At 43.6% G+C, this 17,244-nt stretch overlaps 1 protein-coding gene across 2 annotated transcripts in view; it reads left to right on the forward strand.

Moving 5' to 3' along the window:
• The first annotated feature begins 5,334 nt into the window (after positions 1-5,334).
• Positions 5,335-17,244, forward strand: part of LOC142246569 (leukotriene B4 receptor 2-like) — a 46,262-nt gene continuing 34,352 nt past the window's right edge. The window contains exons 1-3 of one of the 2 annotated variants that reach the window (XM_075319644.1): positions 5,335-5,457; positions 5,541-5,602; positions 9,181-9,378. The gene's annotated coding sequence lies outside the window, so the exon portion shown is untranslated. The remainder of the gene's footprint in view (positions 5,458-5,540; positions 5,603-9,180; positions 9,379-17,244) is intronic. The other variant, XM_075319637.1, reaches the window with a different exon arrangement.

The raw sequence follows: 17,244 nt of genomic DNA on the forward strand, positions 1-17,244 counted from the left end.
CAGGAAGCGGGAGTGCGCATGCGCACAACCCGACAACCATTAGATCACCAGACACAGAGAGGAGGAGTGATCAGAGCCCCGTGCGCGCACAGGATGAAGTCCATAGCCGCCATATTACATGAGGGCAAACAACAGGGCAAATAAGAACCGAGCATAGGAAATAATTGCAAAGATAAATATATGAAAAGTTAGACGATATCCATGAAGTAATATCCATAAAGTCTTTTAAGATGCAATTATTCCAGATCTTGATGATGCAAACGGTCCAGATATATCTTCTTGCTCTAGTAGCTCCAGTATATGCAGGTACAAGCAGCCATCTCTAAAAGGTATGAATTAATAATAAAAGGGGAATGGGAAAAATAAAAAAAGGGATAAAGAAGAGAAAAGAATGTCAAAACATAAAACGGCAATTGGTACGCAAACACAAACCAATACCTCCACTACACATTTGCAGACCGTGAGCCAAAATGTTCAAATCAGAAAGGGCTTATAGCTGATCATATCATTCAGCCCCCGCGGTTTTACTGTATCAAGAGTTATGATCCATTTAGCCTCTTTCTTAAATATGGCATTCCTAAGGTCACCCCCTCTTGCACCAAGATAAACTTTATCAATACCTCTGAATCTGAGTAACCGCCAGTTGCAATCATGACGTTCCCTAAAATGTTTAGGGATATTCTTTAGAAGCAAAATTTCCTCCGGTTTTGTGGCCTTAGCCGCACTCTTAATATCACGAATGTGTTCCAAGACACGTATCCGGAACTCTCTGGTGGTCAGGCCCACATAAATGAGGCCGCAGGGACATATTGCCCAATAGATAATCCCGGTGGATCGACAATTTATGGAGTGTACAATTCTATAGGTATTCTCTCTAGAAGAATCCCAAAATTCACCCGTTCGATCCATCTGTGGGCAAGCCCCACAGTCCCCACAGGAGCGTGACCCCCATCTGGGACCCCTATTTGCCCCAAAGGTGTTTCTAACTGCTGGAATATAGAGGCTTTTCACAACTTGATCTTTTAGTGTTTTGGATCTTTTTGGCGTCACTGCAGGTCCAGAGGTAAGTATGAGGGACAAGTCATTATCAGTGAGAAGCACTGACCAGTATTTCTTGACAATGGAGAACATCTCCCTCCATTGTCCATGATAGGGAGTGATGAAACGAACGATGTCATCATTCTTTTTAGGATGGGTTTTTAGTAAGGCATCACGTGGAGTATCCCTCGCTCTGGTATATCCCTCCTGTATAGACTTTTCTCTATAATGCCGTGCCCTAAATCTTCTTTTTAAATCCTCAGATTGTTGCTCAAATAAGACATTATCAGAACACACCCGTCGGGCGCGCAGAAATTGCCCTGTAGGAATGGAATCAATCACCTTTTTCGGATGTGATGATCTGGCGCTCAAAAATGAATTTACAGCCGTGGTTTTGCGAAAAATATCTGTGCACAATGTTCCGTCCGTCCCCTTCAATATTCGTACATCCAAATATTCGATTTGTTCACTGCTGAAGACATAAGTCAATCTGATGTTATTCATATTATCATTAAGACGCTGCATAAAGATATCCAACTGATTGATCTCCCCCTGCCAAATCAAAAAAATATCGTCGATGAAACGCAGCCACATGTGAACTGCGCCCATCTCAGATGCTGGAAAAAATATGGACCGTTCCCATAGTCCAAGAAAGAGGTTTGCGTATGAGGGCGCACAAGACGCCCCCATCGCAACTCCTCTCTCCTGGAGATAGAAACGGTCCTTAAATAAAAAGAAATTATGAGATAAAATAAATCTAAGTAAAAGCAGGAGGAGATCAATCAGCTGCACATCCAGCTCAGTAGACCGTAAAAAGAAGTCAACCGCAGCGATGCCATCCTCATGGGCTATAGAGGTATAAAGTGACTCAACGTCAGCAGTGACCATGATGATGTCAGACTCGAATGTGATGCCCTCCAGACGATTCAGGAACTCCGTAGAGTCCCGAATGTAGGACGGGAGGGTAATAACAAGGGGTTGCAAGTAATAGTCCAGGAACCTGCAAGCAGGCTCACATAGGCTATTATTACCGGACACAATTGGCCTGCCAGGTGGGCAATCAATATTCTTGTGCACTTTCGGCAGAAAGTATATCGTTGGAATAACCGGTTGTTCAGTCAGGAGGCCTTCAAAAACGGATTTGGGTATGATACCCCTCTCAAAGGCAAGAAATAGCAGATCATAAAGCTCACCCTGGTACTTCCTTAGTGGATTCCCATCAAGTTTCGTATAACAGGAGGCATCATTCAGTTGGCGGAACGCCTCCTTTTCATACTGCTCCTTGGACCAGAGAACCACGTTTCCCCCCTTGTCGGCCTGCTTAATTACGACATCATCCATATTTTTGAGCTCTTTTAATGCCACCCGTTGTTTTTGGCTTAGATTGTCGTGTGTGTGTCGTGTGCGTTGACTGTATTATGTTAATTGACATACTAATGCACTTTAGCTATGCTGTCTCCGTGGGCTATGTCATGCATATTTTTCAGCTTGGTCTGTACTGACACACCTCCCTGACTGGCTTTGTATATGTTTTTAAACACATTTCTGTACTATGTGTTGCACTTTCTTATGTCCCTGGAAAAACTTTTTATAAAATTGCATTTAAATAAATTTTCTATAGATTTCTATAAAGAAAACATTGTTTGGCATTCAATCTAAATAGGATTGTATGGATGATGATTATGGAGCTGTCATGAACTGACTGCAAGCGCCGGGGATCAGTCACTCTGCGGTAAAATCTGGCGTCACCGCAAGACTTACGATCAGCTGATGCGTCAGGTGACCGCATCAGGTGATCACCGCCAGGTCATCACGGCCAGGTCATGCAGCTATCAGACGTGCCTGGGAGCCAGCACACAGCCGGAGCGGGGGTGGCGGGACCGGAGAAAACTTTTTTTTTTTTTTCAACAATCTTTAATGGCAATGGCAATGTTGATAAAAAAACGCAGAAAAACGCAGTGAGCAAAAACGCAGCAAAACGCAGCCAAAAACACACCAAAACGCGGTAAAAAAGCATGCGTTTTTTTCATGCATTTTTTAAAGACGCTGCGTTTCTGTGCGTTTTTAGCGCTAAAAACGCACAAAAACGCAGCGTCAAAAAAACGCAGTGTGTGCACATAGCCTAATTCTGGCAAATCCAATACACTGTTTTTTGCCTAATTCAAGACTCTGGTGCATGGAACAGGACTTAATTTGTTATTTACAGATATTAACAATGAATAATGTGAGTATATCAGCTTTACCTGGAAAGACCTAATTAAGATTGAAATATATATTGTGAATATACATAAAATAGTTACTTTTTTAGAGAAACCTGCCTTTTCAGGAGTGGAGGTCCTCTGCATGGAAAGTAGACGCGTAACCCTGGAATACAGCATAAAATCAAGAGAGCACATTATCTGCGGATCAGTGTAAATCTATATTTCATTTGGAAAAATCAAGCGATCTGGTGCACACAACATCTTTTCTGCCACACTCACGTGAAATTCACGCACGTGCCGAGAGACACGTATTTTCCCTGCGTGTTGCGTGCAGGTAAGTACGTGTCTCTGGTACGTGCATGACACGTGTGTTCTACGTGTGCTATCCGCGATAGCACACGTAGAATCGGTAATTATTATACTCACCTGGTCCTTCCTGATGTCCGCGCTGCTGTCCGTGGTGCTGATCCTCGGTCTCCAGCCCTCCCGTCTCCCCGCTGCTGCTGCTGCCAGGCAGTGAAGTGAATATTCAATGAGAATAATGAGCGGTGGTCGGCAGCAAGAGGCAGCAGCGGCAGAGACAGGAGGGCTGGAGAAGGTGAGTTAATGTTTTGGTTTTTTTTCACTGACATGTGTGTTTTCTCCGGCGCGTGTCACACGGGACCGAATCCACACTACACCCGTGTGGTACGGGTGCGGGCCGTGTGACACCCGTGCTGCCGGAGAAAACACTGACATGTCAGCGCTTTGAAAATCGCACACACGTACAAACGCACACGGACAAACGTTCCGTGTGGTTTTATGTGTGTGTGCCTGCTACCATAGGGTAGCATTGCTGTACATGTCTCCGTGCCGCCGGTACGTGTAAAAAATGCCAAACACGTACCGGAGGCACGGATGTGTGGCGCTAGCCTTAAGGTGAGTCCACTCTGAAACCTATTTGAAAAAGTGTCTAAAAATGATAAAAAAAAGTACTAAAATATACATTGCAATGTAAAAATGACTTCCTGTGTAAATGTTCAGTCTTTTGTAGCCTTTTCAACTTCAGCCTTTGAAAGAAATAGCTCAATTAAAAGAAGAACCATGGCCAGATATCAAAATAGAGGGTATATTTTTAGGTTGGGGGGGGGGGTCAATATCCATGGCTCCTCTCATCCTGATAACACCAGCCCTCACCTGTCTGCTTTACCGTGGCTGATTATCAAAAATGGGGGGACCGTATGCCTTTTTTTTTTTCAAATTATTTGAAAAAAATATTACCTGTGTGAATAAATCGGTATATTTTGAAAATCTTGTTTCCATTTTTTCATCATTTGAATATCCTTTGGTTTTCGTAATTGAACATATTTTCTTTCTTGGGGTTGCAATTTCTATGTTGAGGAGTATATTATTTAGTAATGCAGGAGAATGCATAGGATGTATATGCAATCTTATATAAAGTGAGGAGCTGTGTCAAATTGGAAGCTATGCTCTGCTTCATCAATATAAACATTACATTAAGAATTATGCAAATTGCTAGTAAGAATACTTCTAATTCAATACTTTTGTATCTGCTGACTGATAACAATTGGTTAACCTTCTCTATGAAATCCCCCTTGATACAGAACACATTTTTATAATGTGCGGTACCAGAGTTATAATAGGGAACATCTTGTCTGTTCTTTTCTGTGAGAAGCTGGACTGGTAAACAGACTGACGGGAATGAGGTTTCGTGGTCAGTATCCTCTGCAGAGTTCTATTAAAAGTAATTTGCTTTATCAACGTCACTCAGCCATCCGATTGCTGGCCTGTGACACAGATAAGGGGTGGGCCAGGAACTAAGTGTGAAAAGAAAACCGCTATACAATGTAAAACAAATAAATGCTGGAATTTTAACATAGGTAAATAAGAAAAAAAAAAGACATGTCAAGGGAAAACACATTTTTCTGCTTTTGTAATATACCCCAGGCTGAATTTGAAGGATGTTTGCTATGAAGTGACTGGGAGAGGCGAGTGGAAACATTCCTATCTATGCTGTCTAAGCATGAGTTGGGCGTGAGACTTAAGGAGCATGTCTCAACTGGAGAGTGGAAGGATGGTCCAAGACCAAGGGAGGAACTCATGGGAAACGGACTAAGACTGGGATATAGGAGAACAGGCAAGAAATGCAATGAGGATCAGAAAAAAAGAAAGGCAGCAAAATCAGCAACTTTCTATATAAATGACTTATCCACAAAAAGTAAGTGTCTTCTGACTATAAGATAATAGTCTCCTACATCTCTTATATACATTTAACATTGTATATGATTTACTGTGTGACAGTGAGAAATAATCCTACAGCAAAGGACTCTTGAGACCTGCGGAGACCAAGGCTGCCCCACCAGGTTAGTGACGGCACGGGACTATTCCCTGGGCATGTATATAACCTATATAGAAAAGATGGGAATAGAAAGAGCTTGTTGAGCCCAGAATAAACAATCACATGTAATAAATAACTTTTACAGATGTCTAGGGGATTCAACGCAGGAATCGACACTATTAGAAAAGCGAGAGTAAGAAAGTGTAGTATACATATATCCTATACTAATGAGCTAATATGTGAGATGCAGCCCAAACTCCAGGCAGCATGTGAGGGGTGCGAGCTCATGTTTAGCTGCAAAGTATTTCTGGGAATGATAGATATTGAAATTCCGGCACGCTTTATAAAGCCTGCATACAATATAGTGTACTATAACTGGCCTATAGGATCCACTAAAATAAAGATAACTGAATAAATACATGTTAGTATGCATCCACATTAGTCACACACTAGCAAAATCTGATCAGCTATTTCTTCTTTTAAGGTTGCATTCACACAACCATCTCTATTCTTACATCCATGTAAAAAGGACCATTCTTGTGTGGGTCATCAGGTTTGCCTCCATGTTACATCCGTTATTATAAATTGAGCAGATAGACTGTACTTTTATTTATCCAATGACTCTTTACAATTAATCAGTGATAAACAGATGAACCAAGGAGAGAAAACTGATGTAGAAGTGTTAGCTTCCTAGATTTCACAGATTCCCATGGATTTTAAGGTCTAAAGGGGGCTTTACACGCTACGATATCGTTAATGTTTTATCGTTGGGGTCACGTCGTTATCGACGCACATCCGGCGTCATTAACGATATTGCAGCATGTGACACTTATGAGCGACCTAAAACAATCGCAAAAGCGGCCAAAGTCGTTTGCCGCGAAGAGGTCGTCCTAAAACAAAAAATCATTTACCTCTCATTAGCGATGTTGTTCCTCGTTCTTGCTGCAGCACACATCGCTGTGTGTGACACCGCAGGAGCGAGGAACATCTCCTTCCCTGCCTCCACTGGCTATGCGGAAGGAAGGAGGTGGGCGGGATGTTACGTCCCGCTCAACTCCGCCCCTCCGCTTCTATTGGATGCCTGCCGTGTGACGTCGCTGTGACGCGGAAAAACCAGCCCCCTTAGGAAGGAGGCGGATCGCTGGCCAGAGCGACGTCGCAGGGCAGGTAAGCCATGTGACGAGGGAGCGCTATTTTTTTGTGTGACGGGCAGCGATATGCCCGTGTCGTACAAACAATGGGGGTGGGTACGCACGCTAGCGATATCAGTACCGATATCACTAGCGTGTAAAGCCCCCTTAAGTCTAATCTGCAAAATGGATGAGAATAGGACATACCCTGAGTATCATGGACCAGAGATAAGGACATGTTTATAAAATGAATGTCTGTATAGATCAATGAAACTATAAGAGGCTGTGTGCTGCCTGAGAAAAGAAACAATGGCCAGTGCATGGACGAATCTCATGAATGTATGGATGTAGCCTTATGGTGCATGACTGAATAAGACTCTTCACCACTGACAGCCAGATTGGTTTGTCAGTCTCCGCAAAAAGAAAAGGTCTACCCTTATACTCCACTTTAGCTTCTCAAAGCCAGATCAGATCTCATACTTTGCACTGACAAGGGACAATCATCCCAAAACACTGTGTCTGCAAATTGAGGTTCTGGTCTGGTATAAATCCTAAATCATATGAAAAGGCTTGTTAAAGGGCCACTTTGACTTTTAGGATTGCTACTTCCAATAGGTGGCACTAGAGTTCGTCTCCTTCCTCCCTGAAGAGACAATTTGAATTGCCCACAGTAATTGTCATTTATATATCCCAGAGTCCTTACTGAGAAAGCAGCCTAGTTATATAGTGATAAGTGTTAGGCTGAAGCACAGCTAAACAGTGAAGATTTGCCACTCAGGTTCCTGGGAAAGTTTGGCTGAGACCTTTCTCTAACTTATGAAATATTCAGACATGTCGTGATCCTTACAAAACAGTACGTCATTATTGTAAAGCTTTGATGATTCAGCAGGAGTCAGACAGTCATGGATTGCTGGTGTTGCCCCATAGGCATAGGGAGTATCTTCTCGTGAAATAATATTCTGGGAAGAGATCCTGTGCCAACCGTTTGTTATTAGGCATTGGCCGTAACTTCATGCTTGCATCAAAGCAAGATAGGATATGACAGCGCAAATAATTGTTTGTGACTGGTATGGAGGCACTGTGGCTTCAATATTGTAGTGGGGGTACTCTGGTTGATTTGTACTATGCCTGCTAAAGTTATGGTGGTAGCATAGTGTAAACAGTGCCATATACTATCCTCTTTACTATCCATAAACCTTGTTAAGTGAGCGTAAAAAAAAATACTAACCTTGTAGATTTTTATTAACTCCTTCACCCCTCAGCCTGTTTTCACTTTCCTGACCAGTCCAATTTTTTCAATTCTGACCAGTGTCCCTTTATGAGGTTATAACCCTGAATCACTTCAACGCATCCCGGTGATTCTGACATTGTTTTTTCATGACATGATGCAACTCATGTTAGTGGAAAATGTAGGTCTTTTTTTTTTGGTTGTTTTTTTTTTTTTGTTTTGATTGCGTTTATTCATGAAAATATCGTAATTTTGGTGAAAATGTTGAAAATGTAGTGATTTTCAAAGTTTTAATAGTTATATCACACAGAATAGTTAATAAATAGCATTTACCACTTATATACTTTACATCAGTATCATTTTTTTAAACTTACTTTATTAGGAAGTTAGAAAGGTTAAAAGTTTATCAAAATATTGGAATTTTGGTGAAAATTTTGCAATTTTCAAACTTTCGACTTTTATGCCCTTAAACCAGATAGTTATATCCCTCCAAATAGTTACTGAATAACATTTCCCAAATCTCTACTTTACATCAGCACAATTTTTATATTTTTTTTTTGTTAGGAAGTTAGAAGGGTTCAAAGTTTGCCAGCAATTTCTCATGTTTCCAACAAAATCTTCAAAGCAAATTATTTTTATGGACCACATCACATTTGAAGTGACATTGAGAAGCCTAGGGAAGAGAAAATACCCAAAAATGACAATATTCTTAAACCGGCAGAAAGTTTTTTTTTACCTTTTTGGGTGCTTCACAAGAACTAAAGCAATGTGGAAGGAAAATATGAAAAATTTCCCACAAAAATATTGCTTTAGCAGCAGAAAATGGACAGTAAATTTGTGTGTATTTTCTGCAATACCCCATATGCGGTGGGAAACTACTGCTTGGGTGCATGGCAGGGCTGGGAATTAAAGGAGCGCTATTTGAATTTTGAAGCGTAAACTTGGCTGGAATAGAGAGTGGATGCCATGTCCTGTTTGTAGAGGCGCTGATATGGCTAAAAAGTGTAAACCCCTCACAAATTACCCTATTTTGGAAACTACACCCCTCAAGGAATTTATCTAGAGATGTGGTGAGCATATTGAACCCACAAGAGCTTCATAGAATTTTAGAAATTAGGATTGTGAAAGTTAAAAAATACATTTTTACCATAAAAATGTTACTTTAACACCTATTTTTTTATTTTCAGAAGAGTAACATTAGAAAGTGGACCATAAAATTTGATGTGCAATTTCTCCTGAATACAGGGATACTCTATGTGGTGAAAGACTACTGTTTGGGCACATGGCATTATTTGGAAGAGAATGAGCACTATTTGAATTTTGGGGCACCATTTTGGCTGGAATAGATTGCGGACACCATGTCACATTCGAAGATCCCTTGACATGCCAAAACAACAGAAACTCCCCACAAGTGAACCCATTATCGAAACTACACCTCTTCAGGTATTCATTTGTGGGTATAGTGAAAAATTTTAACTCACGTGATTCACTGAATTTTTATAACATTGGGCAATGAAAATTTACTAGTTTTCCAACTAAAATATTGCTTTGGCCCCAAAGTTTTAATTTTCAAAAAGGGTAACAGGAAAAAATGGACCAAACAATTTGCTACACAATTTCTTAAGTTCACCAATACCTCAAATGTGGTCAAAAACTACTTTTGAGGCACAATGCAAAGTGAAGGGAAGGAGCACAACATTGGAGTTCAAATTTAGTAGGAATGGTTTGGAGGTGCCAAGTCACATTGTCAGAACCCTTGACGCCTCATCAGTGACCCCATTTTACAAACTACACCCCTCAATAAATTCATCTAGGAGTGCAGTGAGCATATTGACATCACACGTGCCATTATGTGGTGCAGAAAAAATAGTTACATTTTGTTCATTAAAATGTTGTTTTAGCACCAAGTTTTTAATTTTTATAAGGGCAAATAAGAAACAAATGGACCATACAGTTTATTGTGCAATTTCTCCTGCGTACGCCAATAACCTCCACGTAAGCAGGAACTACTGAGGTGCCAGAACAGCAGAAATCCCCCACAGGTGACACCATTTTACAAACTGTATCATAATGAATTCATCTAAGGGTACAGTGAGCATATTGACACTACAGGTGTGTGTCACAAAATGTTAGACATTAACTGTGGTTTAGGCATGTAGTGGTGCACATTTGGATTTGGAAGTGCAGATTTTGTTGGATTTCTTTATTTGTGGGAAAGCCCACAGTGGGGACTTGTTTTTTGTATTTACAGCGGAATGCTTTTGGTGGCAATTTGAGGTACAGAATATTTTGGATCAGCTCACATTTATCCTGTGCTCTATGCTGAGTACTATCTTTAAGGTTTCCATTTACATCTCCAAAATACGTGATTCAGGTGAAACCCTCAAAAGATCCATTCAATAATGAGGCAGCAAAGTTAATTTGAACCTCGTTTGGCCTCTATTCATCTGTGCCCTTCAATTCAAGGGTGCACAAAACTATTGTTGACTGCACTTTTATGCATGCCTAAAGGTACCGTCACACTAAGCGACGCTCCAGCGATCTCACCAGTGACTTGACCTGGCAGGGATCGCTGGAGTGTCGCTACACGGGTTGCTGGTGAGCTGTCAAACAGGCAGATCTCACCAGCGACCAGTGACCAGCCCCCAGTCAGCAGCGACGCGTGGAAGCGATGATGCGCTTGGTAACTAAGGTAAATATCGGGTAACCAAGCGCTGATATTTACCTTGGTTACCAGCACACACTGCTTATCGCTGGCTCCCTGCACTCCTAGCCAGAGTACACATCGGGTTAATAAGCAAACCGCTTTGCTTATTTACCCGATGTGTACTCTGGCTACGTGTCCAGGGAGCAGGGAGCCGGCACTGGCAGCCTGAGAGCGGAGGACGCTAGTAACTAAGGTAAATATCGGGTAACCAAGCAAAGGGCTTCTTGGTTACCCGATATTTACCTTGGTTATCAGCGTCCACAGAAGCCAGCTCCCTGCTTCCTGCACATTCAGTTGTTGCTCTATCGCTGTCACACACAGCGATGTGTGCTTCACAGCGGGAGAGCAACAACTAAAAAATGGTCCAGGACATTCAGCCACAACCAGCGACCTCACAGCAGGGGCCAGTTTGTTGCTGGATGTCACACACAGCAACATTGCTAGCAAGATCGCTGTTGCGTCACAAAAAACGTTTTTCCAACACCAACTATAACACACACATGCACACCTGAAATAGTGCACACTAAGGGTGAGAAGGGAGGGATTATATGGATGCTGTCATGGGCTCTGGAAAAAACGGCTACCGTTAAGTAACCTAGGTGTTTTCCCCCCACCCATGACAGCACCACGTGAGAGATTTTCAGAGAATAACGCATTAGGGAGGGACTATCGTCTCAAGCATCCATCCACAAAACGAGAGGTCAGCCGAGGAGGATAGATCCAACCGATAGTGACAGAGAAACGTAGAGTGTGAGGACCAGGGAGCGGTCCTACAATCCGGTCAATAGATACCTGTATCTTCTCAGTCCCGGAGGTCGACACCACACTGGCGGAAGGGCCCTTATGCCCTCAGGAATGGCAGACCCACTAGAGGAGTAGGCTAAAGCAATGGACTCCCTAATCCACTGAGAGACAGTGCGGATTGACACCCACAGACCTTTCCTACTACATTGAAGGCCATGAATAAGGACTGTGTTTCTCTCACACTATGTGTCACTGAGACGAATAGAAGCAAGGCCCTATGGACATTGTACGCGTGAATCTGTGTACCCCAGCATTTGTAGGAGGGCCGCAAGGAGGGAGGAACTATCACCTGCGTGCTATGGGACCGAGAGGCGTCCTTTGGGAGAAGGCCGGAGCAGGTAGTAATAGGACCCCATTATTGATACCTGAGTGTAGGGCTGTACTACCGATAAGGCTTGTAATCACTAACTCTGTGTGCTAACGGCAAGGCCAGTAGCAAAACGTCATTAATGGAGGGTTTTTTTTGTTTTTTTTTTGGTGAGTCGTCTTTTTGCCTCCAAACATGGTGTGTATTATGGCCTCGAAAGAGTTACATTTTTTTGTCTCATCTCACCAGACTATTGTCTCCCAGGATTCCACAGACTTATGCAAAGTGTTGAACAATGTTTAAAAGTGCTGGACCTGCTATTTGCATAGCAGTGGAGGCTAACATGGTGAGCGTGCATACAGGACTGGCCATACAGGAGCGCATGCATACAGGCCACGGAGAGTGAGTGCCGTAACTGTCAGTAACCAGCCCCCTCTGTTAGTGACAGGTGTCAATAACGAGCTGTCACTGTGTACCTGTCATTCTGTAGGAATGGACTGTCATAGGGGTTTTGTTGCCAACCGTGGAGGCTGCTGCTGTTTACTACAAAGGAAGGGCTGCATGATATAATGACTGCTATCAGCAAGATCACAATGAAGACACATTTTTAACTCTCATGCCGCCATCCAAGAGTGAAGCATAAACATTGCCATAAATGCCCCACACTAGGGGACTCCAACACTAGGCCCATAGGCCACATTGGCTCACTGCACAGAGGACACTCCTTATGGGGTTTTAGGAGCCACTTAATGGGGGGAACCACAAGGGACCTAAGGGTAAGATGACATTCACGAAGATCACTCACCCACCACAGGAGATAAAGGGTACTGGGTCTGGAGGCTTCGTCAGACATCCACAGGTCTCGCAGAAGTTGTGGAGCCGCAAGAAGATCTGCCCTTCTGGCTGCCGTGGCCGGGTCAACCAGTGTCACTAGAACGGTGACTGTTCTTACAACAATGCTGCCGGCGCTACGGAGAGTGCTGCTGCCTTTCTGAATCCCTCCTGGGATGTAGGCACAAGCACCTTGAAACAGCGATCCTCCGCCTTCCAGTCCCCCCCGCTTCCATGGGCCCAGCGGTGTCCAGACCATGGGCGTCATCGCCACTGCGGTGCCCTGGAACATCGCCACTGCTGCTGCATGGGCGTCGCCATCTTCTTCATGTGACGTCATGTCAAGCACGCCTCCGTTACCCCGCATGCCTTGCGCGCATCCCAGAGCGCGCCACATCCGGAAGTCCTAGCCAGCAGGGGAGCACAAGGGGGGAAGACAGAGTGGCGGTCTGGACCCCCGGAAGGGCCCTGCCGTACACCCCCGCATGGACACCAGGCTCCCTAAGGGCTGGTGGACGGCGCTTCCAGCCCAGAAGAACGGCGCCACAGGACTCACCCTGCTTTTCCGGACACCGGACGGGGCTGGGTAAATACAGTTTCTTCTAACCGCCGTAGTTCAGAACAAGTTACTGAAAAATATATAGTAGCGCATATGAGAAGCACCCGTGAGCTGAAAATGTATTTAGTACAGTTATGGTTTTGCTCACCTGAAGAGGTTGTGCGCCCTCGCACAACCCCGGTGGTAGATGGATAGATAGATATATCCTCCGGGGTAGGGGGTTTCTATTATCACCGCTGATGTTCCGTTGCTGGAGGAGTCAGAGTTAGGTATCGCTGCTGGCTCCTAGGATTCACCGGCACCTTGGATCCTGGAGCGCCTGTGCGATCCACCGTCCTTCAGCTGGAGATTTCACGTTAGATCTGGCAGGTCCTGGTCCACTCAGCAGCTCTAACCGAATTCCCTTGTCGGGAGTAAGCATATAGTAGATAGATTTTCGGTCTGGTTGAGCGCTATTGAATGGGCTGACAGGTTATTATAGTGATTTGCTTTTATTATTAAAATAATAAAAAACTCCTGTTTGTTACATACAACGCGTTTCAGCAAAATATCTGTTGCTTTCCTCAGGTATATTTGAGGAAAGCAACAGATATTTTGCTGAAACGCGTTGTATGTAACAAACAGGAGTTTTTTATTATTTTAATAATAAAATCAAATCACTATAACAACCTGTCAGCCCATTCAATAGCGCTCAACCAGACCGAAAATCTATCTACTGTAGTTCAGAACAAGGTCTCCCATCAAGGACAGGAAATCAATTGACGAAGGGGAGAGGTACCGCCCTTTTATTTCAGAATGGTTTCCTGTCCTCGCTGGACGGATCCCTCTCTGGTGCTGTCATGGGTGAGGGGAAAGTATGTGTTTTTTAATCTTTAAACTCCTCACAATTAGAGATGAGCTACCCCCCCATGTTCGAGTTCAGTTCGGTTCGTCGAACGGTGGGTGTGTTCGTCGAACATTCGACGAACGTTCGATAAACACCTTCAAACCCCATTGAAAACAATGGCAGGCAAACACAAACACATAGAAAACACAAAAAAAGGTTCAGCTTACCCGCGTAGAAGCCACAGGACAAATCAGGAGGTGCACAGAGTGATCCAGGTGAGCCAGTTCTGGTATGAAATACATATACACAGAGTAAACTCCTACGGTGTCCAAAAGTGAAACTACTCAGAAGTCCTTATAGGGCGAGGACTAGAGTTGAGCGCGGTTCGCGGTTCGAGGTTCTCCAGTTCTAGGCTCGAGTGATTTTGGGGCCTGTTCTAGATCGAACTAGAACTCGAGCTTTTTGCAAAAGCTCAATAGTTCTAGAAACGTTCGAGAACGGTTCAGGCAGCAAAAAAACAGCTAATTCCTAGCTGGCTTTCCGCTGTAATAGTGTAAGTTACTCTGTGACTCACACTATTATGACATTTCAGTGTATAGTGTGCGGGAACAGCGCCTTCAGATCACTGCTGTTTGTATAATGGCGATCGCCATTTTTTTTTTTTTTTCCTTGTCTTCCTTCCCTAAGCGCGCGCGTCTTGTGGGGCGGGCCAGCATGTCAGCCAATCCCAGACACACACACAGCTAAGTGGACTTTTAGCCAGAGAAGCAACGGCATGTGTGATAGGATGTCCATGTCACATGTCCCTGCATTATAAAAACGAGTATCTGCCCGTCCGGACGCCATTATCTCTTCTGCGTCCTTGGTGTCAGACATCACTGGCGCAGCTCCGTCCTTTGTCCTATCGCCGATACAGCTGTATGCGCTCCATACACAGCACTGGACAGCTTAGGGAGAGCACTTTATATCAGTCCTTTTAAGGGCTCGTACCGGCAGGGTCAGAGCCATAGGTGACAGGTCCTGAAAACAGAAACAGCGTCTGTGTAGCCAAGGTCAGGGATTTCGTCGCTGCATTTCCCCATTAGGAGGGAATAGAAAGGCAGGCTTCCATTCCTCTACCCAGAGCCCCACAATCCTGACACTGTACCCTCCTGTCCTCTGCACACTCCAACTCTTTTTAACTAAGCCATTATACTAGCAAACAGTCAGTGTACCTAGTGGCATCCTAAACGTGGCTATTGTACTTTTGTCTAGTCACACTAGTGCAAAGATATTTGCAGCACGTCTGCCTGCATTGCACACTCAAACTCTTTTTAACTAAGCCATTATACTAGCAAACAGTCAGTGTACCTAGTGGCATCCTAAACGTGGCTATTGTACTTTTGTCTAGTCACACTAGTGCAAAGATATTTGCAGCACGTCTGCCTGCATTGCACACTCAAACTCTTTTTAACTAAGCCATTATACTAGCAAACAGTCAGTGTACCTAGTGGCATCCTAAACGTGGCTATTGTACTTCTGTATTGTCCCACTAGTGCAAAGATATTTGCAGCACGTCTGCCTGCATTGCACACTCTAACTCTTTTTAACTAAGCCATTATACTAGCAAACAGTCAGTGTACCTAGTGGCATCCTAAACGTGGCTATTGTACTTTTGTCTAGTCACACTAGTGCAAAGATATTTGCAGCACGTCTGCCTGCATTGCACACTCAAACTCTTTTTAACTAAGCCATTATACTAGCAAACAGTCAGTGTACCTAGTGGCATCCTAAACGTGGCTATTGTACTTCTGTATTGTCCCACTAGTGCAAAGATATTTGCAGCACGTCTGCCTGCATTGCACACTCAAACTCTTTTTAACTAAGCCAATATACTAGCAAACAGTCAGTGTACCTAGTGGCATCATAGAACTGGCTGTTGTATTCCATTAGTGCCCCACTGGTGCAAATCTATGTGCAGCACCTCTGCATGACACCCTCCTGCTCTGTTTTTAATAAGCTATAATGATAGCAAAAAATACTGCCATTTAGTGGCATCATAGAACTCGCTGTTGTATTCCATTAGTGCCCCACTGGTGCAAATCTATGTGCAGCACCTCTGCATGACACCCTCCTGCTCTGTTTTTAATAAGCTATAATGATAGCAAAAAATACTGCCATTTAGTGGCAGCATAGAACTGGCTGTTGTATTCCATTAGTGCCCCACTGGTGCCAAGCTATTTCTAGCACCTGTGCATGACACCCTCCTGCTCTGTTTTTAATAAGCTATAATGATAGCAAAAAATACTGCCATTTAGTGGCATCATAGAACTCGCTGTTGTATTCCATTAGTGCCCCACTGGTGCAAATCTATGTGCAGCACCTCTGCATGACACCCTCCTGCTCTGTTTTTAATAAGCTATAATGATAGCAAAAAATACTGCCATTTAGTGGCATCATAGAACTGGCTGTTGTATTCCATTAGTGCCCCACTGGTGCCAAGCTATTTCTAGCACCTGTGCATGACACCCTCCTGCTCTGTTTTTAATAAGCTATAATGATAGCAAAAAATACTGCCATTTAGTGGCATCATAGAACTGGCTGTTGTATTCCATTAGTGCCCCACTGGTGCCAAGCTATTTCTAGCACCTGTGCATGACACCCTCCTGCTCTGTTTTTAATAAGCTATAATGATAGCAAAAAATACTGCCATTTAGTGGCATCATAGAACTGGCTGTTGTATTCCATTAGTGCCCCACTGGTGCAAAGCTATTTCTAGCACCTGTGCATGACACCCTCCTGCTCTGTTTTTAATAAGCTATAATGATAGCAAAAAATACTGCCATTTAGTGGCATCATAGAACTGGCTGTTGTATTCCATTAGTGCCCCACTGGTGCCAAGCTATTTCTAGCACCTGTGCATGACACCCTCCTGCTCTGTTTTTTATAAGCTATAATGATAGCAAAAAATACTGCCATTTAGTGGCATCATAGAACTGGCTGTTGTATTCCATTAGTGCCCCACTGGTGCAAAGCTATTTCTAGCACCTGTGCATGACACCCTCCTGCTCTGTTTTTAATAAGCTATAATGATAGCAAAAAATACTGCCATTTAGTGGCATCATAGAACTCGCTGTTGTATTCCATTAGTGCCCCACTGGTGCAAATCTATGTGCAGCACCTCTGCATGACACCCTCCTGCTCTGTTTTTAATAAGCTATAATGATAGCAAAAAATACTGCCATTTAGTGGCATCATAGAACTCGCTGTTGTATTCCATTAGTGCCCCACTGGTG

This window comes from Anomaloglossus baeobatrachus, chromosome 1 (assembly GCF_048569485.1).
Source record: "Anomaloglossus baeobatrachus isolate aAnoBae1 chromosome 1, aAnoBae1.hap1, whole genome shotgun sequence".
Taxonomy (NCBI): domain Eukaryota; kingdom Metazoa; phylum Chordata; class Amphibia; order Anura; family Aromobatidae; genus Anomaloglossus; species Anomaloglossus baeobatrachus.